This window comes from Herpailurus yagouaroundi, unplaced genomic scaffold, assembly GCF_014898765.1.
Source record: "Herpailurus yagouaroundi ecotype Mexico unplaced genomic scaffold, PumYag 100, whole genome shotgun sequence".
NCBI classification, from domain to species: domain Eukaryota; kingdom Metazoa; phylum Chordata; class Mammalia; order Carnivora; family Felidae; genus Herpailurus; species Herpailurus yagouaroundi.
The window spans coordinates 45,402,541-45,429,088 of NW_024412391.1; the positions used below are offsets into that span (position 1 = coordinate 45,402,541).

Consider the following 26,548-nt stretch of genomic DNA (forward strand, 5'->3'; position numbering starts at 1 on the left):
CAGAGACAGGCTGGGTTTTCACGGTATCAAGACAGAGCTGGGGTTCTCAGAGGGATGAGCTCTGTGACAAGACTGTTGGCAGCTGAGTCCACTGGGTTCCTGGGGAGGGTAAGGGACAGCGATGCAGGACAGTTGTCCTGATACACCTGTGCCAGACCTGCCACAGCACCACATACCGTACGGTCTCATCGTGCCCTGTTTGGTCCTCCTGGACATATCTGCTGCTGATTCCATCTGAGCTCATGCTGCGCTTCCTCAGTCATTACGGCTTTTTATCATCCACTTTATTACCCACCTATTGACCTATCCCCTACTGACAGATATTTGGGTTGCTTTTAATCTCTTGCTGTTTTCACAGTGGTGCCATAAGTTATATCTAGCATACATCATTTCACAGATGAGCAAAGTACTTGTAAAGGGGGATACCGTTCTCGAAGCAGAATTGCTGGATCAACCAGTATGTTCACTTAAACTTGAGGTAAATATTACCCAGTTGTTTTCTGTAGAGGCCATCCCTCTCTCCACTCGCACCAGAAATGTATGAGAGTTTCCATTATCTCACGCTCGTATCAACACATTCTATTTTTAAGCTTCTTGGTCTTACCAAACTGACCTGTGAAAAAAATGTTTTCTCGTAATAGTTACAGTTTGTTTCCTACTATCCTGAAAGAGGTTTTGCACCTTAAGAGAGCACCTTCAAAAATCACATACCACCCAGCCCTTTCTGAGTAGGCAGAGGACAGAAGGGAAAAATAATTCAGAAACCGAGGTCTCAACCAGCTGAAAGATCACTGTCATACGTTCCTTGAGGACGAGCATGTGCCTTTTTCCGTTTCATCTCCACTGGCGCACAAAACTCACCATAAATGTGTGTCAGGTTGAATTTGCGTCACTTTGGTGTAAGAGGGGAAGTCTTTTTCATATCTGCCCTTCAAAACTTTGATGTTTTCCTTTCAAGAGTTTGGAAGTGCTTTCCTGAAAAATTCAGTTCAAAGAGTTCAAGTTTCAATTCTTGTTAGAGTATTACCTCCTGAAGGCTCCCTTCAACAATAATGCCATTATTTCCCCGACTTTGTTGTTGTCTTTCCAGAATCATTGTGCATCCGTGAGGAAGGTGTCGGAACCACACGGCTCTGAGGGCATGGGGAGAAAACATTCTGTGAACCGTCTGGACTCCAAAGGTTGAAGAAAAGTTTCTCGACAGCCTGCATCTGCTACCAAAGTTTTCATGTCGCACGAGCCAGTATTAAACGTCAGTGAATTACAGCTTTTTGGTGCATTAACCTTAACTTTAACACATTTACCAAAGGAGTTCTAATCACTGGAGCCCAGGGGAAACATTAGTATTATAATCTATACTGCAGCCCAGTATTGAAAACTTTATTAGCATGCGGGATGATATATCAAGATCTCTAAAAAAAATGTATCATTTTCGCAATTTGTCTTTGCAACCATTAAAACTTTCTATAAACATAGATCTATGCATCCAATAAAGAGCATCCAATATGATGCTTTTTGTATGCTCAAATATTTCAAAATTTAGGATAACAGTGGTAGTGGCAATGAAACTGATATCTATGTTCCTTGTTCTGCTCCCCCTCGGGCATAGAGAAATACCTGTTTTTAGCCACCAGGTTCCATGCTACCTGCCATGTAAAAAAAAGATTATGGATCGGATCTCATTGCCTCTCTTCCCTTCCCGCTTCCTTGTCTTCTTTCCTCCCCTCAGGCAGATGCAGTCAAAAGCGAATGTGGGTGTGCTTCTGGTTTTTCTTTTTTTTTTTTTTTTAAATTTTTTTTTTTCAACATTTATTTATTTTTGGGACAGAGAGAGACAGAGCATGAACGGGGGAGGGGCAGAGAGAGAGGGAGACACAGAATCGGAAACAAGCTCCAGGCTCTGAGCCATCAGCCCAGAGCCCGACGCGGGGCTCGAACTCACGGACCGCGAGATTGTGACCTGGCTGAAGTCGGGCGCTTAACCGACTGCGCCACCCAGGCGCCCCGTGCTTCTGGTTTTTCTAAGCCTTTGTACAAATACATTATTTTTTTCTGAAAACCTTTTCATTGGCAACAAACCCTAAGAAAGTAGTTGACTCCACAGCCCAGAAATAGTGGTTACAACACCACTTTCTTGTGCAAAAATCTTCTTTTCGCGTGTCCGAGTGCTCGATATTCTAACATTAGGGTTTTTATCCATTTAGTTTATTTGTTAAATATTTTTTAATGTTTGTTTATTGTTGAGAGAGAGAAAGAGAGGGCGTGAGCAGGGGAGGGGCAGAGAGAGAGGGAAACACAGAATCCCAAGCAGGCTCCAGGCTCCGAGCTGTCAGCACAGAGCCCAATGGGGGGCTTGAACTTGACAACCGCGAGCTCATGACCTGAGCTGAAGTGGAACGCTTAACTGAATGAGCCACCCAGGCGCTCCTTGCCTTCCTTTGAATTACTAGCCTTGGCACTATGGCTTTAAACATGAAATGGACTGGCAGGGTCAGAGTCGTGTATTGGAGTGTCTGTTAATTTAGATGCTGTGTGATGTTGAAGCTGAACCACATGACACGGAGCCTGTCAGAATAGATGGTGTGTATGTACTAACGAGCACATTGGATGCTTCATGTGGGGAAGACATGATCGTAAATGGGAATACAACCAAATGAACATATAACACCGAAAGTTTGGCAATGCAAGGAACAGTTATCCGGGGCCAAGAGTGAGAAAACAGATGGGTACTCGGACTAGACCACCCAGGCGGGGACAGCCAAGGTGCTCATCACGGTGGTGTGGATGATTGTCCAGTCAACTCCCACCTCCTGCTCTCCTTGCGAAAGATCTTGGGTGAGAGAGGGTCCAGATACAGGAGGCAGAAGGTCATCAGTAGAGACACTCCAGTGGGGTCGCCCTGAAGCTAACTTGTTCCCAGTTGAGATGACTTTCCGAGAGGTTGTTCGAGGAAATAATTTGGGCGTTTAGTTTACCTTGGAGAGATCTGAGGGCTTAGCTGAAGAGAGGAGCCAAATGCATTAAGATTAGATTCTGCTGAGGTGGCAGAAACCTCACCATAACAGTGGCCTAATAAAAACTCTATTATTATTCATATAAAAGATGAAGAGATGTGTCAATCTGGAGCTGATATCTTGTTCTACGATGTCAGGCACCCGGTCTCCTTCTACCTTGTTGAGCATGTGGCTTCTACCGTGGGACACAAGGTGGTTGCTCAAGCCCCTGCCATCACATCTTTCTAGAAGCAGAGAAGGGGAGGAGGGAAAGAAGGGCATGCCCCCTCCCATTAAACACAGTTCTAGATGGTGCCCACAGCCCTCCCTGCAGTTGCACACTTATCCAGGATTACTCAGAATCCTGACATGTCCAGCCCCCAAATTAGAAGTTCTTCTTGTCAAAGAGCAAGGGGAGAAAGGATTTATTTTGTAGTATAGCCATCAGTCTTTGTCACTTGAAGGCAGACAAGAGGAATGTCTTGAAGTTCTGTGAGTCATTAGGGTTGGGCTTCCAGGGCTGGTCACTCCAGATCTGTAACTCAGGCATTACCAGGAACTGCTGTACGCTTGTGGGGTGAAGACAAGGTGGGGGCGGGTTGGAGAGGCAGCTCGTTTCCCGAGGCCCATGCCCATGCATACAAGCACCATGGGATAGACCCACCATGTGGACCAGCGACATCTCCTGACACATGCCCCTCACAACAGCACTTCTGCAAAATGGTAGAAGGCCTGACTCAAAAGTTGGGGTTCTGAAATAATTTTGTGCAGTGTCACTTTATAGACATGAAGCAGGCGTCTTTATGGTGAGAAGTCTCAGGACCTTTAGTGTGGACGATAGCGTATTGTGGAACTCCAAGGGTAGGATCGATTGGGCCTGTGGTGTCCTCCCCCCCTCCACCCACAGTGCATCTCCAGGATCCTGGGGTGCCCACCCGTGGACTCAGAGACCCACAGGACAAGAGACTCTGCAGGTGAATCTCCTGGTGCTGTCTCTGGCGATGTGAGTAACAGCAGACTGGTGCTACATGAGGAGATTGGGGGAGGGGCAGCAAAGGGAGCGAAAGATGCCGAAGTTCAAGTTGAAAAAGGAAGAAGTGATTTGTAATCTGAATGAGACAGCAAAGGCATGGGGGTTAAAGTGGAAAGTCTCAAGTAGGACAGGTGTGACAAGAATTCTGATTGATTCTCCTCCCAGGATGGCAGAGAGAGAGGACCTGATTGTTTTGACCCAAACGAAGATCAGCAGTGCATTCAAAGCAGTAGGAGAGGGGGTGCTCCATGTGTAACCTGCAGGCTGACCATGAGACAAGGATAGCTTGAGAAAGCCAGAGTGACATTAGACATGTCCTTCCACACACCTTTTAGCTATTCTGGATAAAGGGCTCTTCATAGATGCTGCTTACGAGCCGAGCTTTAGCCCTCCAAAAATATGGAGAATTATCTTTCCCTCAGATTTAAAACTTTTATTTTAGGGAAAACATCCCCCTTTTCCTAAAAGGTGTAGGGAAAATAAACTTCCAGAGGAGGAGTCGGTGGTGGTGGTGTTCATATGCGATGGGGAAGTAGGAGTGGCCTTCCCCGTGTCCCCTCTTCTCTATGTGGGTTTCTCCACATTATCTGCTATATGGAGACAAGTCTATGTCTTTGCAAACCCCATCTTTGAGGGGTGGAGAGACAGAGAAGGAGGGACAAGAAAAGGAGGGTGAGAAAAATATCATTTTTCTCTTGCAACATATATCCCTACCCCTTCACTGCCCCCCTGCTCTGTCACTTCTGGCTCTATCTTTCCACAATTACTGAAATTCGCTCATTTGATACAACCTTCTGGATGCCCCTTCTCCCTCTCCATTTTTGGGGTTCCTTCTGTATTTGGACTTCACAACAGAAATCAGAGCTCGGCTACTGGCTTTTTTAGATGTTGGGAGCACACAGCCAGTGCTCCCCAGTGGAGCCTCGTCCATGGTCCAGGCGCACGTTCTGGGCTGTGATTGAGGATCAAATGGCGGGTCTGCTGGCAGGTGCTAGGTAGGGGAGGCTTGAAGTTCATGTGCACACTCTCTCCGTTATCTTAAGCCTCCTTTAAGCTGCCTTTCATTTATTTTAACCTGATTTTACTGGAACAAATATGCTCAAAGATCGAGTTAGGGGTGGAGACAAAGTACTGCTAATTCTCCCTTCCCTCTGCCCATCAAGCTAACCAGTCACTTTGTGCAGCTCAGCGGAGCGGAACCGAAAATTCCTTACCCTTGTTTGTCTCCATACCCGTTGGAATTTAAAATAGAGAGCGAAGGTAGTTTCTGAGAGATCCTCTCCTTTCCATATTTGAAGATTAGCAGCACGGTGTGTATTTCTAGCAGGACTTGGTATGACCTAAGCGATGCTCCCAGCACTCCCCTAGAGGCACTACTCTGTGCGCAAGCCCATCTCACGTGGTGTATGATAACTTGTCCCCAGTGCTGCAGAAAACTAAGAGGGAAGAGTGAGAGAATCCACTCATGCATAATTGAAGTCTAGGCAGATATTTATTGGATTCATAAGCCTGAGTTATTGACAGAGAGAAGGGGGAAATAGCAGAATTGTCAGTGGCATTAATAATCTGTGCCAAAGGGTAGCAGCACCTACGTACTTCAGGAGGGCGATACAAAAGGCACACACGTCCAGCGGAGGAAGACATTCAGTAAGCTCTGGCCAGGGCAGCTCGAACAAATCTATACTGGATCCCCAGCTTGAAAAGCTCACACTGAGACTTGATAAATGTGCCACTTCATTTCTCTGAGTAGTGTATTCCATACGTGGCCAAACACTTCAACACTTCAGACCACATCCTTTCTGATTTTAGAATTTTTCCCAACAAGAGTGCGTTTTAAAACCTGAACTCCTGGATGCAGGAAGAAAACTTTTGTGGACAGACCAAGCAGAATGTTCAGCTGGCCGTGGCTGCGGGGAAGGAAGACAATATAGGCATTTACAGGCTGGGCCTTCTGGAATCCTCGTTGAGAAGTGTTGGATGTGGGCTCCGGAGAGGTCTGCCCACCTCCCCATCCTTACACTGTGCTGCAGCCCCTTTCAAATATCACACATGAACAGCAACAGAAAGCTTCTTTCTTTCCCTGAATGGGAGAAGTTAGCCTTAAGTTTTGTGCTTTGTATCGAGCGGGGCGCTTTATTTTTTGATTTTTACTTTTGATCGTCCCAAATTAAGTATTGGGAAATCAACTGACATTCCGTACCCCACCCCCACCCATGCCTTTCTTGGCAGCAATTAATTTTTTGGTCTGGAATACTTCCAAAACCTATGGAGAACTAACTTCCACGAGCCACTTGGTTTTCAATCATAAATGTCAGATACATAAACAACGCGTGTAGCACTGTCTCACATAACACAATTAAAAGATGTAAATACAGGGTCTTTCAGTCAAATCAACTGTGCAAATAAATACACTGTGGAATGTGTTACATATGTGCATCTTTAAGGTTATAAACACACACATCTGTTTAAATCCTGTGTGTATGAAGTTTGCACACAAATAAAAGTTGGCGATACTATTTTTTCTTCCTCACCCCGTTAAAACAAAAGTGCATTTGTGTGTCAAAAAATCGAGTGCAATCTAAAAATGATGTGTATTTCCACCGCATGTTTTTGTATAAAATGAAATTACCCATCGTACTTGGCATTTACGTGACTTACATTCCCCTTCGTCATGAGCAATATTCGCATTGGATTGTGTTTACACTGTACCTGCTGGGACCTGAGGGATTCAGGTAAGAGCCGACCTGGGATGTAAGCTCAGGTCTTCCCCTGCGGCAGCTCTGTGAAGCGGGCAGGGAAGCAACCATCGAATGAGGTGAGCGGGGTTTCAATGACATGCAGGCCGGCTCTGCCTGCAAACATCAGCACATCTGTTCGGCCAGGCACCCTGTCATCTACATGGCAGCTGGGGGCCACGTAGAGGCCAACTTTCTGTCAGGAAGCTCAGCACATAAACTCAGAAACTGGGTGTAGAAGGAGGACGTTTTAATTCTCACATCTACTCCTTTAAAGTCAACACAGTTTGTGGGTTCCAGTTTCTATCATGCTGCAAAAATACTTCGTGCTGAAAAAGCACACTTTTTTAATGCTCGCAGAAGTTGAGAATTAGTAACCGTTCTAAATGAGCAGCAGCCACAACCACAAGCACATGGATGCTTGGGGCCCTCAGGTGCAAACGACCTCATGCACAAGAGCGAAGTGATGTCATGGATCTTGAGCTCTGGCTGCAACCGTCCAAACCCTCGCGGGGCTGACATTCATGGCCCTGAGGCCCAAGCACATTGGGTCTCTCACTCCTCAACAAAGGGAGAAATTTGGGCCAATGTGCATTTTCTCAGAGTCGTGGAATGTCTCGTGAAGGTGGGCCATGTTGTAAGCTATTGACCTGGAAGACCCAGAGAGGTGACGATCTGCTCTAAGAGCTGGTTAGTAACAGGGCCAGGTATAGGATCTGGGCCTAGTCTGGTAATCTTGTGTTTTGTTTTTGGTTTTCCGGTAGTTTTATCTCAGGAAAAATGACTGAGGAAAAGCTACAGAGGGTTCCCATAAGCCCTCTCTTCCACCTACTCCCAATTTCCCCGATTTTTAAAATGCCATCTTGTAACAGTGTGGAGGTTCCTCAAAAAATTAAAAATAGACCTACCCTATGACCCAGAAACAGCAGTGCTGGGAATTTACCCTAGGGATACAGGAGTGCTGATGCACAGGGGCACTTGTACCCCAATGTTTATAGCAGCACTTCCAACAACAGCCAAATTATGGAAAGAGTCTAAATGTCCATCGACTGATGAATGGATGAAGAAATTGTGGTTTATATACACAATGGAGTACTACTTGGCAATGAGAAAGAATGAAATCTGGCCTTTTGTAGCAACGTGGATGGAACTGGAGAGGGTTATGCTAAGTGAAATAAGTCATACAGAGAAAGAAAGATACCATATGTTTTCACTCTTACGTGGATCCTGAGAAACTTAACAGAAGACCTTGGGGGAGGGGAAGAAAAAAAAATGTTAGAGAGGGAGGGAGCCAAACCATAAGAGACTCTTAAAAACTGAGAATAAACTGAGGGTTGATGGGGGGTGGGAGGGAGGGGAGGGTGGGTGATGGGCATTGAGGAGGGCACCTATTGGGATGAGCACTGGGTGTTGTATGGAAACCAATTTGACAATAAATTTCATATTAAAAATTTTTTTTTTAATTCTGAAAAAATAAATAAAGTTAATCTTGGGGGAAAAAACCATCTTGCATTAGTGTGGAACATTTGTTACGATGGTGAGTCAGTATTGATATGTTATTGTTAACTCAAGTCCGTAGTTTATATTAGGGTTCACTCTTTATGTTATACATTCTATGGATTTTGATAGAAGTATAGTCACCTGTATCTACCATTACGATATCATATAGAAGGGTTTCACTACCCTAAAGATGCCTTGTGCACCACCTATTCATCCTCCCCACCCCCTTCCTCAAACCCTGGCAACCATTAAACTCTGTCCATGATTTTGCCTTTTCCAACATTCATATAGTTGGAATCATACCACATGTAGCCTTTCAGATTGGCTTCTTTCACTCAGCAATATGCATTTAACGGTTCTCCATGTCCTCTGGTGGCTTAAGAGCTCATCTCTCTTGGGGCGCCTGGGTGGCTCAGTCGGTTAAGCATCTGACTTCGGCTCAGGTCACAATCTCGCGGTTCGTGAGTTCAAGCCCCACGTCGGGCTCTGTGCTGACAGCTCAGAGCCTGGAGCCTGCTTCGGATTCTGTGTCTCCCTCTCTCTCCGGCCTTCCCCCACTTGTGCTGTGTCTCTCTCTCTCTCTCTCTCTGTCTCTCAAAAATAAATAAATGTAAAAAAAAAAGAGCTCATTTCTCTTTAGTGTTGAATGATATTCCATTGTCTGGATGTACCCCAGTTTACCCATTTACCTTGGTTGCTTGCAAGTTTTGGCTACTCTGAATAAAGCTGCCATAACAGTAACATTTTTACTGTGGTACACTCCTTTCACATGGATTCGACCTCACATGTCAAGCCTTTGCAAGATGTATTCCTAAAAGTGATTGCGTTTGGCAATGTTTGGGTCCAATCACTTTCCAGCAGTTCCTGCCCTGTGTAAACCCTGTAAACCTCCAAAGCCCCTCTGTTTCAACTCTGAACATCTCTACTATGACATACCCATTCCAGCATCTGTTCCTTTATTCCCACCTCTTTATCCTATTTAGAATAGGTTAGACCCTCAGGTCTGCCAATCTGAACCTTACTCACCCTTCTAGTCTCCTTCACATCCTGCTTCTTCAATGAAGCATCCCCTCAACACAGAAAAGAACAGTCAGGGGGATGTGGTTTGAATCCTAGCTCTACTGCCTTACTGAAGCGAGTTACTTCGTGGAGTTCAGTTTTCGCATCTGTAAAATGGGTCTATCAACATTGCAGATTGCTGCGCAGATCTATGTAAAGTGCCCAGAATACTTCCTGACACCTCAGTAAATGATGATGCTCTCCATTTCCTCCTCTTCCTTATCATTGTTCTCTTCACCTCCAAATGCAGAACTGATTTCTCCTCTGGATTCTCTGCTGTGTGTGTCCATGTCATGTCTCTAAACTAGAATGTGTGTGTGTGGGCGGGGGGGGGGGGGCGGTGTGGTACTTAACCCCTTTGACACGAACAGGGCCAGGGGCAGGGTTTTCAAACTGCATTCCTTTTGATATTAAATTGCTGAGGTTACATAACAACAACCCCTGTGTTTGTGGAATCCTGGTCCAGCTAATCTCTAAACACCATTTTTGCTGGGGCTGCATGAAGACACTCTTCTTGGGCATCCAAACTATTTTTGAAAGACTAAGGGGACAACCATCTTGGATGGGGGGTATATGAGAGTTTGCAGCTAGCGTTCTTTTATTCTCTTCCCTCCATTACTCAAGGCTAAGGATCCCTTTGGAGGACTACCCTTTGAGTGACAATTGGAAGGTTTTCTTAGTGTGGAAAAATACTTCCTCCTTTTTATAGAAAAGGAGCCTCACAGGAATGGATTTATTTCACTTCTTGACCAGGAGTAATATCGGAGAGAAAAAAAAAACATCAAAAAATTGGGGGGGGGGGGGGAGGAGACTCTTTCTTAGGAGGTGGTGGGGGAGTGTTTAAATTCAAAGGACACTTTGACCTGATTTAACCTGGGTTTCCAGTTTAAACATGTTAACTCAAAACTGCTATGGTGTAGAGATTGGGTCTGGCCCCTGGTGTATTATTAAGATATTCATGGTAGATGTTGTATTAAGAACTGGTTATGTAAACAAGCCCACAGACTAAAACTCAGCTCAATTGAATAAAGCAATTGGCATGGCTTTTGGCTTATGGGACACCATTCTACCCTGGTCCTTCTTCGTTTCCGGTGAAACTGACGTAGAGATGCCTAAGTATTGGTTTTGCCATCAAAACAAGTAGATACTTTCCTGGCATTGCCATTTGCTTTTCTACTGGGGTAGCTATGACTAGGAGCACAGGTCAAGGTTAAGCTATTTGCCAAGAGCCTCCAACATCTCCCCTCCCCACACTCTGCCCCAAACCCCAAATTCAAAACCAAACCCAAATAACCTAAAGCCCTTCAGTCCTGTGCAGGAAGTTAATTGGAATCACCCAAGTGGGTTATTGTTCCTCCTTCACTCGTTTGCCACAAATCAGTTTGTTTTTATTTGCCTCCAAACCCCCATTAAATAGAATTTGTCTTGTAGCATACAAATCATTTCCCATGACCGAAATGCAGATCTATCTCCTTTTCCTAGTAAAGAATCTGAGCTATGTTTCTTTTCAACAAATCCCTATTCCCCAACCTATATTATACATCTCACCATGTTTTGTCTACTTGTCTTCTGATTCCAGCTGTGTCATTTTAGTTACCATGCCTTTGTGTCTCAGGACAAATATCATAGAGTAGGGGCAAGGTAAGGGTGCCGGTGATACACTATTAACCCAAACTTGGTTCTTGCAAGCCAGCATCCTTAACCAATGACCTACACCCCCTCACTGTTGACAGGAGCATTTTTTTTTTCCTAATGCATATTTTAGTCTTGATTGACCATCAACCATATGGCATGATTGTCCTGTGGGTAAGTTTATTATTAACAGCTCACAGCTGGAGTTAGAATAACTACACATGGCTGTGACATTGCACTAATTGACCAAGACACGTCTGAGAACAAGATGCAGAACGTGGCCACTGCAAATTACTTCAAGCACAAATGGAGAGCTTAGTGGGAAACACCAATTTCAGATTAGAGGTTCTCTATGAGAAGACCAAATTGGTCAGGGGAGAGGGGCTGGCTAGAGAGAAGAAAGGAGGTAGATGAGTCATGCAAAGACATTCTTCTGAGCCCCCATTAGGTCTTTATTCAAGTGAATTATTTTAAACAGCTTCCTGTTAATGAGAAAGAAGCAGCCACACTTAAAGGGGCATTAATCCTGAATTTTTAAGTGCTCAGACAATTAAATCACTAAATCCATTGGGTGCCTTCCGTCCATATTTCCCTGTCTAATCCTGCTGTCACAGGCAAGGCTGGGCAAGATTTGAGAACAGCATGTGCTGTGTTAGCTCCAACACTTAGCATTAGAGTCAAAGAAGCTGAGTTTGGAGGGGACCCGGGAACTGTCTGCACCAGTGAGTGGGGTGACGGGGTGCAAGGACACTGGCCAGGGGTTGCACATGTGTTAACAGGCTACCACTGAGTCCTCTGGGGAAGGCTCCTGAAAATTATGAAATGTGAATAGGCTGTTTGTGCATCTCTCAGTAAATTTCTTTCTCAGATGTTTCCAGCCAGTGCGGCTCGATTGAGAAATGGCTGGGGGAGAACAGAGGATAAAGCCAATGAGCTCAGTGTCTTATAAATCAGCGGCACCGAGCTGAACTGAAACTGTCAAACTGTGGAAAAACCTGCTGCCATACAAGCTTGTGAGTCTTTTCAAAAACAAAACTGAACCCTTGTCTTGCTCTCTAGATGGGAGAGGGCTTAATTAAAGTTCATGGAGGAGTGAGGAGTGGAAAAAGAAATACGGTTTGCTAGGAAAATAAAAAAGAACCAACTCAAGGTAGTACATATGTAACATGTCCCAATTCTGATCTTGGCTCAGGCACAGAATTACAAGTGGGGTCGTGAAAAATAGCTAAGTGCTGTCATTAGTAAATCCTGCCAAGAGGTCCAATAATACTCTCTGCTCCAAAGCCAAACTAACTGAATAACCCTGTAGTCACCAATGTCATCATCCCCACTGCATGGATGGGGAAACTGAGGCACAGAAAAGGTAAATACCTTGCCTAAGGTCATAAAGCTACTCAGAAGACTGGTCAACCAAGTTGGCACCAGAATCCCACTCCCAACCACAATGGCACTGGTCTCTCTTCAGGGACACCATAGATCTCAGGCTATAACCCGTGCTCTGGACAGTAGGCAGGTCCGATCCTGACAATTCTCATTCTAAGAAAGTCTTGCTCTGCCTTTTCATGCCTCAGATCTATCCAGATTCTGGAGTTGTGCCCCTGTTGCTTAATCGTTCCACACTTAAATGTGTCTGAGATTATGTTAGTGCTTTTTTTTTTTTTTTTAAGTCTTTATAACCAACTGCTGAAAAACAGCTTTAAATTTGTAAGCGCTGGCATTAGGAGGACCCAGTTAGGTTTCCAATAGCAATTGTAAGTCTGCCAGATTGCATTGTCTCCGACGTGTGAAGGGGTCAGGGTCAACCCCTTGTGCACCAGAAAACAAGGCCTGTGCACCCGGCCTGAAGTTGTGTTACCGTTGCCGGGGAAACCATAATTGAATTTCCTGAATTATACACAGTGTGATAGAACGTTGAATAACCATATTTATTTGCCTTCTAGGCCCTGTGGCATCTGTTGTTTAGCTCACAAAGCTCCTATTGACTGAAAGAGGGGGCTGTCGATCCAGAAAGCTGTGATGGGCGCATGAGGCGGTGGGAGCTCTGAGACTCCTGGGTAGGGCCGAGATTTCTTCTCCAGTTCTGCAGTTGCCAGACAAACAGTCTGGTGCAGGGAATCCACCCATACAGCCTGAGGCCTTGGTGTGAAATCAATCCTCCTCTTCTCTGATGCTTCCGCTTCTCAACCTGGGGGAAGAGAGAGGCAGTGTAGGAAGGGGCAGTAAGGAAAAGGAAGGGTAGCGGGATGGAGGCAGAGAGGATGGAAAATTAGAGATAGGTGGTGGAGGAGGCTTGCGAGGCCACGGGTGAGCTCATCTGTGCTGGGGCCACTGCATGGGAGACAACGGCTGGGGACAGGGCGTGACTTAGGGACAGATATACAAGTGGAGGAGACACATTCCAGCCGTCAGAGGTTAACCATGTGGTCAGAGCTCTAGATATCTAAACATATTGTATAAGGTCTACAAGCAAAACGCTGGGGGGATTAGAGGAAGGGTCCCTTAGCTTTGATGAGCACGCTGGAAAAAGATCTGTGAGTCTGATGACGTTTAAAATGGTTCTTAAAAGATGAGTAGGATTTCAGTGGGTGGTGGGCTTCTTGAACTCAGGGAACAGGATAGGTGAAAATCCACGTAAGGGGGTGTAAAACACTTACATGGATCCTGGGTAGTCTCTGAACCCATCACCCCCCAGCCACTAGCTTCCCCCGCTACTCATTGCCACCACCGAGTTAGCCAACAAATGGTGACTTCTCTGGGGCAGACGAACAGGGAGCAGAGGAAGGAGAAAGGTAAGAGAATCGGACTTGAAACATGGGACACAGAGGCTCAGAGCACCCCCCTTCAGCCACAGTACTGAGTCAGCCTGCTGAGGGTCACAGAGTTTTGCAGCCTGAACTGAAGTCTGGAAATGTCTCCAAGTAGGAATCGTTTCTGGGGTGCCTGGGGGCTTAGTGGGCTGAGTGACCGACTCTTGATTTCAGCTCAGGTGACTATCTCATGGTTCGTGGGATTGAGCCCCAGGTTGGGCTGTGTGCTGACAGCACGGAACCTGCTTGGGATTCTCTCTCTCCCTCTTGCTCTGCCCCCTCACTCTCTCTCTCAAAATAAATAATTAAAAAAAAAAAAAAAAGAAATAGTGTCTGACTGAAACAGTGAAGCTTTCTAAGCTGCCATGGTGTGGGGTGTGGAGTGATTTCTTCCCCGCTGCTGGCTTCACTTTGGTGTTTCAGTAAGGAGATAACAGTAGTCATACCTCCATTATTCCAGGCACGCCTCTTCAGACGCGCCAAATTATCTGTTTCCTCTGCCCTGCGGGAGAAGGCTTTTTAGAAATAGTTTCTTCCAAAATAACAAGGTGTGAAAGAAATGACTTTTCTCCCCCTACGTTTAAGTTTTTTAAAAGGAACGTTTCAAGCATTGATAGAAAGTAGAGAGCAGGGCACATGAGCCCACAGGCTCCCATCATCCAGCTTCCGCCGCGAGGGCTGATGGGTTCATCCCTCCACAGGCCCGCTGCGTGCACATCCATGGCCCCTTGCCCCATCCCCTGGATTATTCTGAAGCAAATACCAGACATCGTATCATTGCATCCATAGATACTCCAGTCCTATCTCGATTAACAGCAGCTTTTTAAAATATGTCATTACAACGTCGTTTCCATGCCTGAAAGTAACAATCCCTTAACAGGATCACATTTCTGGTCAGTGTTAAAATGTCCCCAGTTGACTCATAAACATTTATTTACTAATAAGCAGGACAAAGCCTTTACACCACATTTGGTTGTTGTGTCTCTTTTAATCTGTGGCTCCCCCTCACCCCTTTCCTCTTTGCAATCTGTTGAAGACACTAGGTGATTGGTGCTGTAGAGCTTGCCGCATTCTGGATTTTTCGACTCCTAATGAAATAACAAATCCAGGCCATGAGAATCAACGGTTGTAAAACCATCAGGTGAGAGGACAGCAGGAACTTCGAAATGGATGTCCAGGTTGACATCAGACCAATCCTAACGTCTCACAATAACCTGAGGTTCCCATCGCCTCCTGTGATGAATGCTTACCAAAAATTTCAACTGGAATCCCATTGATCCTTCAGCTCTAACTACCAGTTTGTAGCAAATACAAGGGACAGAAGAATATGGAACAGCACACGATAGGCTTTTTTTTTTTTTAATTTCTATTTTGATGTAGCAAACATTTATTTAAAATTTATGTAATTACTCTGTAATTATCAGGCATTATAGTGTGATGTTTTTCCAAGGATTACTGAGGAGTAGGGTGTATTTATGCCTCACGACAGGAACTCAGATTGCTGTAATGTTTTGTTCTTTTGCTTGCCTTTGTACACTTTAATCTACTTCCTAAGGAGGGCTGACTGTACCGTAATGACTTTTGCGTGCCTCTGTGATCTTCCTGTCTTCCTCCACCCTAGCTCCTCTCCACGAGGTTCTTTCTGTTTCACTGCGGTCCGAGAAACCAAATATCAACTTCTTGAGAATTTATAAGATAAAAGTTCTAAGTGAAAGCTAAGTAAGGGCTCCTATTTGTAAATGCACAAATATTAGTGGATAGAGTTGAGTAATAATCATTAAGTTTTGCAGGTGTTTTTTTCCTCCTTAATTCTGGATAGCAGAAGCTTTGGGATAAATGAGATGTAACCAGTGTTCTATACTAGTCCCATGGGATAGAAAGTGTGGTCACAGCACCCAACAACAAGCCACAGTGTGCATAGGAAAAATGGCAAAATTCCAAGTTGGAAAAACCCAGCACTGCACACATACATGAAAGTTTGATGAGAATGTCACCTGGATTAGGTCATTAAAGACAAGGAAATGTAACAGCCTTGCTGTCGACATTCCCTTCTTCTCAAAACACCCTCTTTTTTCGGGTTCCATGAGCTAACGCTCTCCTAATGTTCTCCTACCTCTGGGGATTCTCCTCCGTCTTTTTCCTGGCTCATCTTCCGTTTTACTGACTGTTAAATATTGGAAAAGTTCAAGGCTTGCTCCAGTGTCCTGTTCTTCCCATCCTACAGCCTCCGTCTGTGAGCTTGTCCATGCTTATGGTTTTAATTATTATCTATATGCTGATGACGCTTAAATCTATATAGCCAGCCTAGGCTCTCCCCAGAGCTCCCAGCCATAAATCCATTTGCCTATTCAACATCTTGACTTGGCCATCTCACAGCACTTCAAACTCCACGTGGCCAAAAACTGAACTCATACCTTTTCCCTCAAACCCTCACCTCCCCCAGCATTCCTGCTCTCAATAAACAGCACTGCCAACCAAAGATGAGCAAGCAGACATTGGCAGCCATCCCTGACACCTCTTTCTCCCTCATTGCCGTATCCACTGCGTCAGTAAGGGTTGTTGATTCTCATTTCCAAATCTGTCCATGCCTCTTCATCCTCACGTTGCCACCATGGTCCAATTTCTCACACTTCCAGTCCTAGATTACTTCCAAAGTCTTCTATTCACACCATGCCTTCTCTGTGTTCAATCCGTTCCGTAGCCACTGTTTTTCAAAATTGTACCAAATGTGCCGTTTATAAGTGTATCATCTCCCCGGTGCCTTTAGGATAGACTAAAATCCTTATCATGGCTAACAAGTCCCTGGTGTCTGCCTCCTTCACCTTAATTTCCTCATTTCATGACCCCCTTCCCTATTCTCTAGGATCCAGTCATACTGGTTCATAGGAGTTTGGGCCCCAGGACTTTTGCACAGGTAGTTGCCTCTGGTAGGATTGCTTTCTTCTCTTTTCCTTTTTTACCCAGTACACCCCTATGTGTCTTTCTGAATTCAGCTCTTTTAGAAAGTCTCTATTGGCTGCTGGTTTGTCTCCCCAGTGCCATGTTCACAATCCCTGTTCTTTATGATTGGAACAACCTCACAATTAAAGTAACTGAGGCCCAGAAACATTATGCAACTTGCTTAGGGATCATACGTCCAGATAGTGGCTGTGCTAAAGCACACACTGAAACCCTCTCACTTTAACAGCGGCTGGGTCTGTTGTCAAGTATTAGAGGTCTGTGTCAGGTTTCAGCCTCTAAATGATGTGTAGAAGCTGGAATGAGTTGAGAGAAAAGGAATAAGCTAATTAAAGGGAAGTCAAGTAGGACCTCTGAAGAAAGGTTAAAGGAGACAGGACTGTTTAGTCTAGCCCGATGTAGAGACAGGGGAAACAAGGCAGATTTAAAGTTTTTTAAGTTCAGGAAGGTAGAGATGGCAACAAAAATATTTGTTTGAATGACCAGAGGGCATGAAAGATTACATTAGGCCATACATCTCTGTAGCCAGAGAGGGCTTGGTTTAACAAAGGAAAAGGTGATCGGATTGGAACAAAATGGAGAGTTAGCCCCTCAGTGTCTTTTTGCGGAAATGGTTCAAAGCAGAATCAATAAGCATCTAACTTACCTGGTGGTTTCAGGGTTGACCTACCTCAGGCAGGAAGCTGAACTGGCTGACCTCTGACCTCTGGAGGTTGTTTGGAATGAATGAAGGAAAGAATGAATGTGAAAGGGAGCCTCCCCTTCAGTCACAGGCTAGATCACGTCCCCAACCTGCCTGGGGTGGAAAAAGAAATACTGAGTGGCATATGTCCCCAAGGGCTCCTCAGCTGATCACACTCAGTTGGCCTTATCTGGATCCCAGGTGTTTCCATTTATCTCTGATAAACTGTCAGCCAAGAACCAGCTTTGTGGTGGGAGGTGGGGGGATGAGTGGAGGGGAGGGTGATACCCCAGATGTTTTCCGAGAAGATGGGAGAACGTTATTCTTCAGCACTAATGCATTTCGTCATCCCCTCTGCTTGCAGATGTTAAATTTGGGAACACTTCCAGGTTCCTTTTTCTCTCTTAAAATAAAATTAGTTGTGTATCTTAAACATCCAGGACCCAGTCATCCCCAGGGATGTATCTCTTTTGCATATGGATAAAGCTTTGGGAGTTCAAGAGGATTCTAAGGTTTACCAGCTGTGATCCTTCCAGTCTAAGGAATCCTGTGGGCTGCCTGGGCTGGAAAACAGGACAGATTACAATAATCAGAGGTGACATTTTCTGAATGCTTACTGTGTGCCATGTAAAATCAAATCCCATGGCAACACGGCCAGGGTGGTATTAAAATCCATTTTACAGATGGGTAAGTTGTCCCCGATGTGTGTTGTTTCCCTAAGTTCACAAAACTACTAAGCAGCAGAACCTGTTCAAACCCAGGACTGTGTGACTTCAAATAATAATTGCGACCATTTTAGGGGCCCGTCACTCATTAAATCCTACGTGTAGGTGCTGTTAGGTCCATTTTGCAGGTGAGGAAACTAAGGCATAGAGGAGTCCAGTGGTCAAGCTTGCACATCTAGCAAGTGGCAGAATGGAGCACCAAAGCAAATAACTTGGTTTTGGAATTTGTGTTCTTAACCATGACCCTGTCCTGATTTTCATCCCCTTTTTACACTCCATGGACTGTTAGGGTTGGCTGGATGCAATTTTTTCTCAAACTAGCTGATCTGAGCTTTCGATAGCTTGAGGTAGAACCTCCTCTCCCCGTGTCGTCTTATCTTTCCATTGATTTTCTGCTGTTTGAGCAGTGGCAGGCCCCCCACCCTGGGAGAGTGGCATTGGCTACAGGTGGCAAGGTGGTGGCTCCAGTTCAAGTCTCTCCCCCGGAGTTGGATGTTCCAGAAAGGACACTGTGTTCTGCGGAGCTGTCTCCCTGGCGCGGGCTTTGATCTGGGAAAGGGGGAGCCTCGCTGCAGAGCTGAAGCTGTCTCTCTGCTTTGTTTATGTGAGTGTCCTTCCAGGACTCTGTCTGCGTTTGGGGTGGAAACGCCCTGCCAACAACCACCCCCCGCCCCCCGGCCCTCTGTGCAGCCAGCATACCTCCTGCCTTTTTGATGAGTCCTCTGCCCTGGATCGAGAGCCATGTCTCGTAGTAGCTTGGAGACTACAAAAGTTTCCCTGGCAGCATGAATGATCTACCACAACGTGCTCTTGCCTTTCGGAGTTGCCCTCCAATTTTTCCAAGCCCGATTCTGTAAATCATTTCATCTCGCACAAAGACCCAGCTGGGAGCGTTGGTGATCTCAAAGGGGAGGGTTATTTAAAGCTCCATTTAAGAATCTAGCCTCCCTTCAACAGATTAACGCAGCTCAAATATGTGACCAAACGTGTTTTTCTGTGCATATGCCAATGCGCAGGTAGCTCTGGGGCCTTTGAGAGGAAGTAGGATGTGCCTCTACTCCGGGCGACTTTGGAAAAAGTGACTTCTCTGTGTATTGACAACTAATTTATCATTGGAAGCACGTAAGGTTTTACTCTATGCAAGTGCTCATCGGGTGGCTGGTGGTGGAGGGCGGGATGAAGTGGGGAAAACTGAAATGTTTTGAAAGAGACAAGTAAGCCTCAAAAGGTCATTTAGACTGTCCTCTTGGCTTCTGTCATCCCAAGAAGATGGAAATCTATTGTGGTTTTCAAGGTAGATTAAGGTTAAATAGCTCACAGAATTGGAAGAGTGTTTGGGGTCACTATCTGAAGTCTTTTGCGTCACTTGCCTTTATTCCGACACTGAAAAAACTGGTTGAAGGCAGATTGTAACGGAGAAGGTCCAATAACCACGAGCTGGTGAATGTTCCGTCAGAGAGGAGGCTTCTTTAACATCTCTGATCTTCTGTCACCTGTTGACAAAACAGTTGCCCGCATGCAGGGACCATATGCTTTTGAAAGGAACATTCCTGAATGTTGAATGTTAGAAATTATCTTGCTGGTTTTTGGAGTAAAGGCAGGACTGCCTCCTGATAACTCACTTGGAATAGAAAACCAAACTTGCTTTTTAGAGTTAGAGCGCATGCAGTTCAGTGAAGCAATGAGTTTAACAAAAATGTAACAAAACATTTCTGTTGAAACTTTGTTCCTTAAGATAGGAAACTCCATCCAGCGACAATCCAGGAACGGAATTTTGTAAATTGTTTAGTAGAGTTATGATGACAAAAGCCTCTCACAAGATGATGTAAGCAGATGAGAGTGGGAGGGAGAAAGGAAGAGCTGATAACCTGTTCAGCATCACAAAAATGTTATTTTGTTTAAATCTCACAAAAGCTTCTCTCCTTTTCACAGATGAGGAAACAGACACTGAGAGATGTGAGAGTAAACCTTTTCAAGGTACAATTAATCTGTGCCCGAGCTTGTAAAGGAATCACGGCTTTCAAACTCTGAGACAGGTGCTCCTTCAATGCACCAGGCTGCCTTGCCTACTGCCTACGAGAAAGCATCGTGGAGGGCACCCCATCTGCCTCTTTGCAGTGACCCTCAGGGGTGAGACAGAGCTGCCTCATGACCAAGGCAATACTGTCACACCGGGGAGAGGAAGTAGGAAGTAGGAAGTAGACAGGGACTTCCGTTAGGCTGTTCGGGGCCACTATTCCAGCTCAGCTGTTCTCTGGCTGCCTGACTTGGGGCAAATTACTGAAACTCTTTATGTCGCAGTTAGACCCAATCTGTATAAAAAGGGAGTAATACTCCTGCCCAACTCATAGGGTTTTGTGAGTAATTAAATGAAATGGAAAATGCTTCACCCAGTGTCTGGAAAAAAAAATGCTCACCAAGTCTATATAGTTTCCGATTCTATTTGGAGCTTACATTACGTATAGTTATTAATTTCTTTATCATGAAACCACCCACAGTGAAACACGGAGATTCTTATGAAAGGCAAAAGTCAACGCTTGTGAGCGTGATTAGATATACCAAAGCAGCAGCAGAAAATCCTAGAGAGCATCAAAAAATGGCTGGCCATACTTGTTTTCCAAGCAAAATAGAAATTCAAAATTAAGGAGCAAGGCTAGAACAAAGGTGAAAATTATAAGGAATTACAGGGAAGGCCAGTTCCCCGTAATAACCAGTAACCCAAGAGCCATTAAGGAGAAGGAACCAGACTAATGCTTTTCTTATAGGTAATTCCATCAGTGCCATTACCACCTGTGTAGTTTCTAAAAAGGTGAATTTTAAAAAAAGACTCAATTTTGTTAAAAATTAGGTGTAGTGTAGCCTCCAAAGTGAGCTATGAAATACTGCCCTAAGCCAGAAAAAATGTTAGCCATCTTGCAAGGGTATTCTTTAAATTAAAAAAAAATTTTTTTTTAATCTTTATTTATTTTTGAGAGAGAGACAGTGTGTGAGCAGGGGAGGGAGACACAAAATCTGAAGCAGGCTCCAGGCTATGAGCTGTCAACACAGAGCCTGGCACAGGGCTCGAACTCACGAACCGTGAGATCATGACCTGAGCCGAAGTCGGACGCTCAACTGACTGAGCCACCCAGGTGCCCCTCCCTATGGGTATTCTCAAAAAAAAAAAAAAAAAAAAAAAAATTAAATAAGTCAGTTTCTTCTTATTTATTTATTTATTTATTTTTACATTGGACATTTTGAATTTTCCATTATGTGAAGGGTCTAAAGTCTTTTGCCAAGAGCAATGAGATTTGTGGGTAGGAAAAAAAAACTCACAAAACACCCCTTTGTCTATCAATTCCATTAATTTCTATACAATTAGAATACGTATTAGTTTTCCCTGCACCAGTAGAAAACACGCTGGTGGGGGGAATCCATTCTGTATATGTCAAAACAGGACCTTTGTCAAACAACTCAGACAAGGTAAAATTTCTTCTTAAAACAGAAGCTTTTTTTTTTTTTTCCTCCTAGATTTTCCTTAAGGGGGTTGAGCTTCTGATTATTCCCTCTACAACCCTGCATTTCGGGGCCATTTTCTTCTGCATTTCACCTTGGTGGTGATATCATCCCTGTCTGTATCAGGGGAAGGGAGGGATTAATGAAAATAAAGGTCAGCCCTTCCCTATCTCCTTTGGGGCCATGTCGTCTTAGTTTTGATCATTTCCCCCAAATTAAGATTTCTGTATAAACCCCTCATGTGTGTGTTTGGCTGGCAGTTTTATGGCTGACCAAATTTTGCACTGGCCAGTGTTCTGGTTGGCTGAATGTTTACACAGGCTGTTAATCAGATGGGGAGGGAGGAGTGGATGTGGGGACTGTCTGTGAGCCGGAGTGGTCCTGTTTGCTGTCGTGTGCAAGGGCCTGCACTTTGTTACTACAAATTACATAATGACATGTTACATTTCAAAGTGTATTTTTACTTCAGGGAAAATTAAACCAATAAACAAACAACTCTGGTGGAAAAAAAAAAAAGAGGAAAAAAAATGAGATCCCTGGTTTCCAGATCTTCCTCTTCCAAAAGGTTCTTAATTAAATTGTAGCTATAAACAAATCTTTGTTTTATTGAAAAGAGAGCAATTGCATATAAAAGCTATTTTTGAAAATTAGGATTCGAGCGTTTGCTGGACTAGGGTCTGGCCCATGTTATGTGTTTTATGATCTGTCCAAAATGAAAAGGCAGGCTCGTGTAGTGATGGTAGATTTTCAATTTTTGATTGCTAATCCCTCTCAAATGTTGCTCCTGCCCTGCTTGAAAGGAGTATGTAAACACAGGAATTCTCCTAGTTTTTCCAGGTACTGATTCAAGCAAAGCTGCTTAGCGTAAGGATGAACTTGTCGACTCTGGATTCTTGGTCACGCGGGAAATCAGGTGTATTCAGCAGCACACTATCTACATTTTAGCAACTTTGAAGCAGTTAAAAAAAAAAAATCAACCCCTCTAAATCAACTTCCAAGCCTTTCACTCACACCTACAAATTCAAGATGAGGTTTTTTTCTGTAAGCTATTGAAATCAGAATGTGCCCTGGATCCAAGGTTATGGTGATAGCCCTTCTGGGTAATAGTCATGTGCATACGTGGTTCAATTCTGCATTTATAGGTTCCCCACCGCCACCCCCACCGGGCCCCGCCCCGCTACCTGAAAGTAGCACGTTCCTATGAAACCCTTTATAAGCTGAAATGGCATAAAGCGAATAAGCAATTACCATTAATTTATATGAAAAAATTTTTGAGCATTCCCAGACCCAAAATATAACCTCTCTTAGGCTTTTCTGATACCTTGGGACACATCTTGCTAACTATACACAAAATAAATCAAGAGAAAGCACAGATGCTCACAGACACAGTTCAAAGCTGTGGCGGCTTGCTGCTGAGATGCTGAGTGTGCTTCTCAGGAAGGAGTTTGGTGGGACCGTTCTCGCTGCTGGGGGTGCACGCCGCCTCTGTTTCTAGCTCCCAGCAAAACCGGCACTGAATGCTATTTTTGCTCCCCTCCCGCCTTTTTTAAAAAATAAAAGTGAAAATCCTCTTTGGATTTTTTCAGTTAGTGACGACAGGTACTAATGTAGGTCTTTTGTTAAAGTAACGTAGTGTAATGTAAACTTTCGAAAAGTGGGGGGTACTTGCATGTGCTGGTTCCGACACTTTTCTTCAGAATAAACTACGTTATCAAAAGAGAATGTGTCCTCACTGTCTTTCCGCCGGTTATGTGGAGTACTGAGAATAAAGACACGTATTAAACTGCATGGTAAGTGAATTATTTCACCAAATCAATCTCGCCCACATCTGCTGTTATCCGAACCATCTGACCCGGAATTCACTGGGTTTGTTCAGGTGTTTGGCTGCTACTAGGAATTGCCACAACCCGGTAAGTGGCTGCATGAATTGTCCCTTTTATATTTTAACCATATTCCACGAGGCTTACATGTCTTAGGCGAAATTACGATGTGATTTAGGATAATTTATCAGTACAATCCACAACATGAGAAATCACAAGAGCAGCTGAGAAGAACTGTCTACATCTTCCTACTGAGTTTGTTTATTCTTAAACTCAGGATGTTTAAAAAGAGAACTTTTCTCCTCAAATCTTAGAGACAATAATGGGGTTTTGAACCTTACAATTAAAATTTCAGATTTTTCAATGACTGAAAAAACTTAGGAAGAAGAAAGGATAGCAAAATAAAGGGCAGATACATAGTGTAGGTTTTTGTTTTGTTTTTTTTTTTTTTTTTTTTTTGATAAAAGGAAACCATTTTAGGCAATGCTATTTGGTAACAGTAGCCATGTAAATGCGCGGCACCCTGTTTTATTTTGTGGCCAAAAAAATACACTTTCCTCTGTCTCATCTTGGATCCTTGACAGTTCCATGTGAATAATCAATTTAGATTAATACTTATGAAAGTTCTCAACCCCTGAACCAGACCGACCATCGGCCATTCAAGTAGTTTTGTTTTTGACTTCAGGCATCTTAGCACGAGGACTGCTGTCTGGGGGCATTCTACTGGGGTTTGGCCTTGACTTTAGAGCTGCAGAAAAGACCAGATTTTTCACTACTGTCACCAAACAGCCAAGGGAAGTGAAGAGTCAGATATTAATCAAGGGTTTTCATCCTGTGAATGACTAATCCAGTAAGAAAGAAGATTTTGAGCCAAGCAGTAATCTATCAATGGACCAATAATCCACAGTGTGCCTGTGAATGGGTTAGATGCTTTCATCTTGGTTTTTGGCTTAGCTAGCATTTGACGTGGTAGATGGGAGGGAAAGTCACATCATAGCTTGTTGAATGAATGAGTGAAAATGGGTAATGTAACAATAATAATAATAACGAGGTCCTTTCCTCTCATTTTTTGATAGGACCCCATTAATTTACCCATGGTGACAACTACTCTCTTCTGCCTGTTTTGCCTTCCATGTCATGGTTTGCATCAAGGCTCCAGGGGAAGCTCACCATCAGCACCACAGATACCCTGCACAAAGCCAGACACGGGAAAGAGAGAGGCTTAAGGTAGAAGGAAGGGTGAAAGTTCAACTTTCAGATGGCAGTTCGGCTGTAGACAACAGAATGAGAAAGTGGTGGCCATGTTGTTTCTTTCACCTTCAACTTCGAATGTAAGTCCTGAAATGTGTCTGCTTCTGTTTCTATCCATCTGTCTCTGGATCACTGATCATCCATCCACCTATCTATCTATCATTTATCTCTCTCTCTCTAACAAATCTATCACCTGTCATTTATCAATCATCTATCTATCATCTATCAGCAATTTCCTATTTTTCTATCTCTTCCTTCATTTCTCTCCCTTTCTCCTTTCTTCCTTTTCAAAAATAAAACTGGTACTAATGCAGAAGTCTGAAATTAGACCTTAAAAGCTATCACTACTCTTATTTTCAAGGGGTGGAGTTTTTTCTAACTTGTCTGGCTTTAACTTTCCTATTCTCTTCTGACATTTGTCCTTATTGCTACATGTCAGAGAACCTCTTTGAAAATTCTTCTGTTTAATGGGGTTCAGGGAAATAAAAATCTACTTTAAAAAAGATAAAATGGGGGCGCCTGGGTGGCGCAGTCGGTTAAGCGTCCGACTTCAGCCAGGTCACGATCTCGCGGTCCGTGAGTTCGAGCCCCGCGTCGGGCTCTGGGCTGATGGCTCGGAGCCTGGAGCCTGTTTCCGATTCTGTGTCTCCCTCTCTCTCTGCCCCTCCCCCGTTCATGCTCTGTCTCTCTCTGTCCCAAAAATAATAAACGTTAAAAAAAAAAATTAAAAAAAAAAAAGATAAAATGAAGCTGATATGGACTTGGTAAGTAATTTCTGTGGAGGTCCATTTTCATATGCATGCAAATCTGCCTAAATGTTGTTTCAAATTTTAAATCATGTGCACATAAAACTCATAAAACTCATTTATGTGTTTTTAAATGCTGTTTAAAATTTTAAAGTATATACACACACACAGAGCTTAACATGCATTATAATAGCATGCAACCTGAAAAATAAGTTTGAAAACTGAACTGGCTTTGCAATGCAGCAATAGACTAATCAAGTATCATTTTATATAATGTGTATGTCTCTGAGTGCAGCATGCAAATATGCTATTTAGAATATTTTCCTGATTGAATGAACAAGCCCACAGGTTCACCGTTTTATATTTGTTCTCTTAAAAACATGAAACTCATTTTGAAAATGCTGGTTTAAATGGGCGTTATTAAGTCTTTATCAGTTCTGAGCATTTCAGCCTTTTGCATCCAGAAATTTCTCAATCTGACAGAATAAGAAATGCATTTACATGGCCTAAGCTCTTAAATTGTCCCTTTCAATTAATGCCCCATCATGGAGCAATCTGGAAACCATTACTCAGTAACTCTTCATTATAATTGCTTGCAGCTGAGTATCCAGCCCTTGGTAATATAAGAATAAAAGAAAACTCAGTTAGTAACAAGTGCAATTGATTCCATTCAGAATTCCCCTGGTGCTTTGCCATGTTTGGCCTGCTTGAGAGGAAACACGAGGGTTTGGATTTTTTTTTTTTTTTCCTTTTGGGGCCAGGAAATGAATTGGCAGACATAAGATGGTTTGTGTGGGGCTTGCCTTCATTTTTCAGCTGGTCCTAGTTAAAAATGAGACGATGGGGCTCCTGCTTTCTCCCCCACTGGCTACATTTTTTGTTGTTGTTGTTGGGGTTTTTTTTTTGTTGTTTTTTTAAGAGGGCTTTTCTGGTAATAGATAAGACTACAAAACGTCAACTTGCTGCAAACTAACAGCATCCAGAAACTGTCACCTTCCGTGGCCACAGCCGATCTTGGGTCTTATTTCTCCTAAGGAGGGGGTTTTAGAATTTGATTCACTCCTACCTTGATCTTGCCTTTATGACAGCAAAGTCCCTGGTGCATTTTGTAC

The 26,548-nt window shown here is 43.9% G+C and overlaps 3 long non-coding RNA genes across 5 annotated transcripts in view; 2 read left to right on the forward strand and 1 right to left on the reverse strand.

Moving 5' to 3' along the window:
* The window catches only part of LOC121028598 (uncharacterized), a 71,070-nt gene extending 69,561 nt beyond the window's left edge, over positions 1-1,509 (forward strand). Inside the window, exon 3 of the long non-coding RNA XR_005789335.1 lies at positions 1,091-1,509. This is a non-coding gene — a long non-coding RNA (uncharacterized LOC121028598). The remainder of the gene's footprint in view (positions 1-1,090) is intronic.
* An 11,349-nt stretch (positions 1,510-12,858) lies between these two features.
* On the reverse strand, positions 12,859-18,935 carry LOC121028600 (uncharacterized). Of its 2 annotated transcripts, XR_005789339.1 has the most exons (4): positions 18,824-18,935; positions 17,918-17,962; positions 17,388-17,513; positions 12,859-13,137 (listed from the first exon to the last, which is right to left on the reverse strand). It is a non-coding gene; the product is annotated as an uncharacterized LOC121028600 (long non-coding RNA). The 2 variants fall into 2 exon arrangements; XR_005789340.1 differs by lacking the exon at positions 17,918-17,962.
* Positions 18,936-19,073: 138 nt separating this feature from the next.
* LOC121028599 (uncharacterized) lies at positions 19,074-25,196 on the forward strand. Of its 2 annotated transcripts, none has more exons than XR_005789338.1 (3): positions 19,074-19,246; positions 20,057-20,254; positions 21,635-21,795. It is a non-coding gene; the product is annotated as an uncharacterized LOC121028599 (long non-coding RNA). The 2 variants fall into 2 exon arrangements; XR_005789336.1 differs by lacking the exon at positions 21,635-21,795 and adding an exon at positions 24,516-25,196 and having other exon boundaries at positions 19,077-19,246.
* Positions 25,197-26,548: the final 1,352 nt, after the last annotated feature.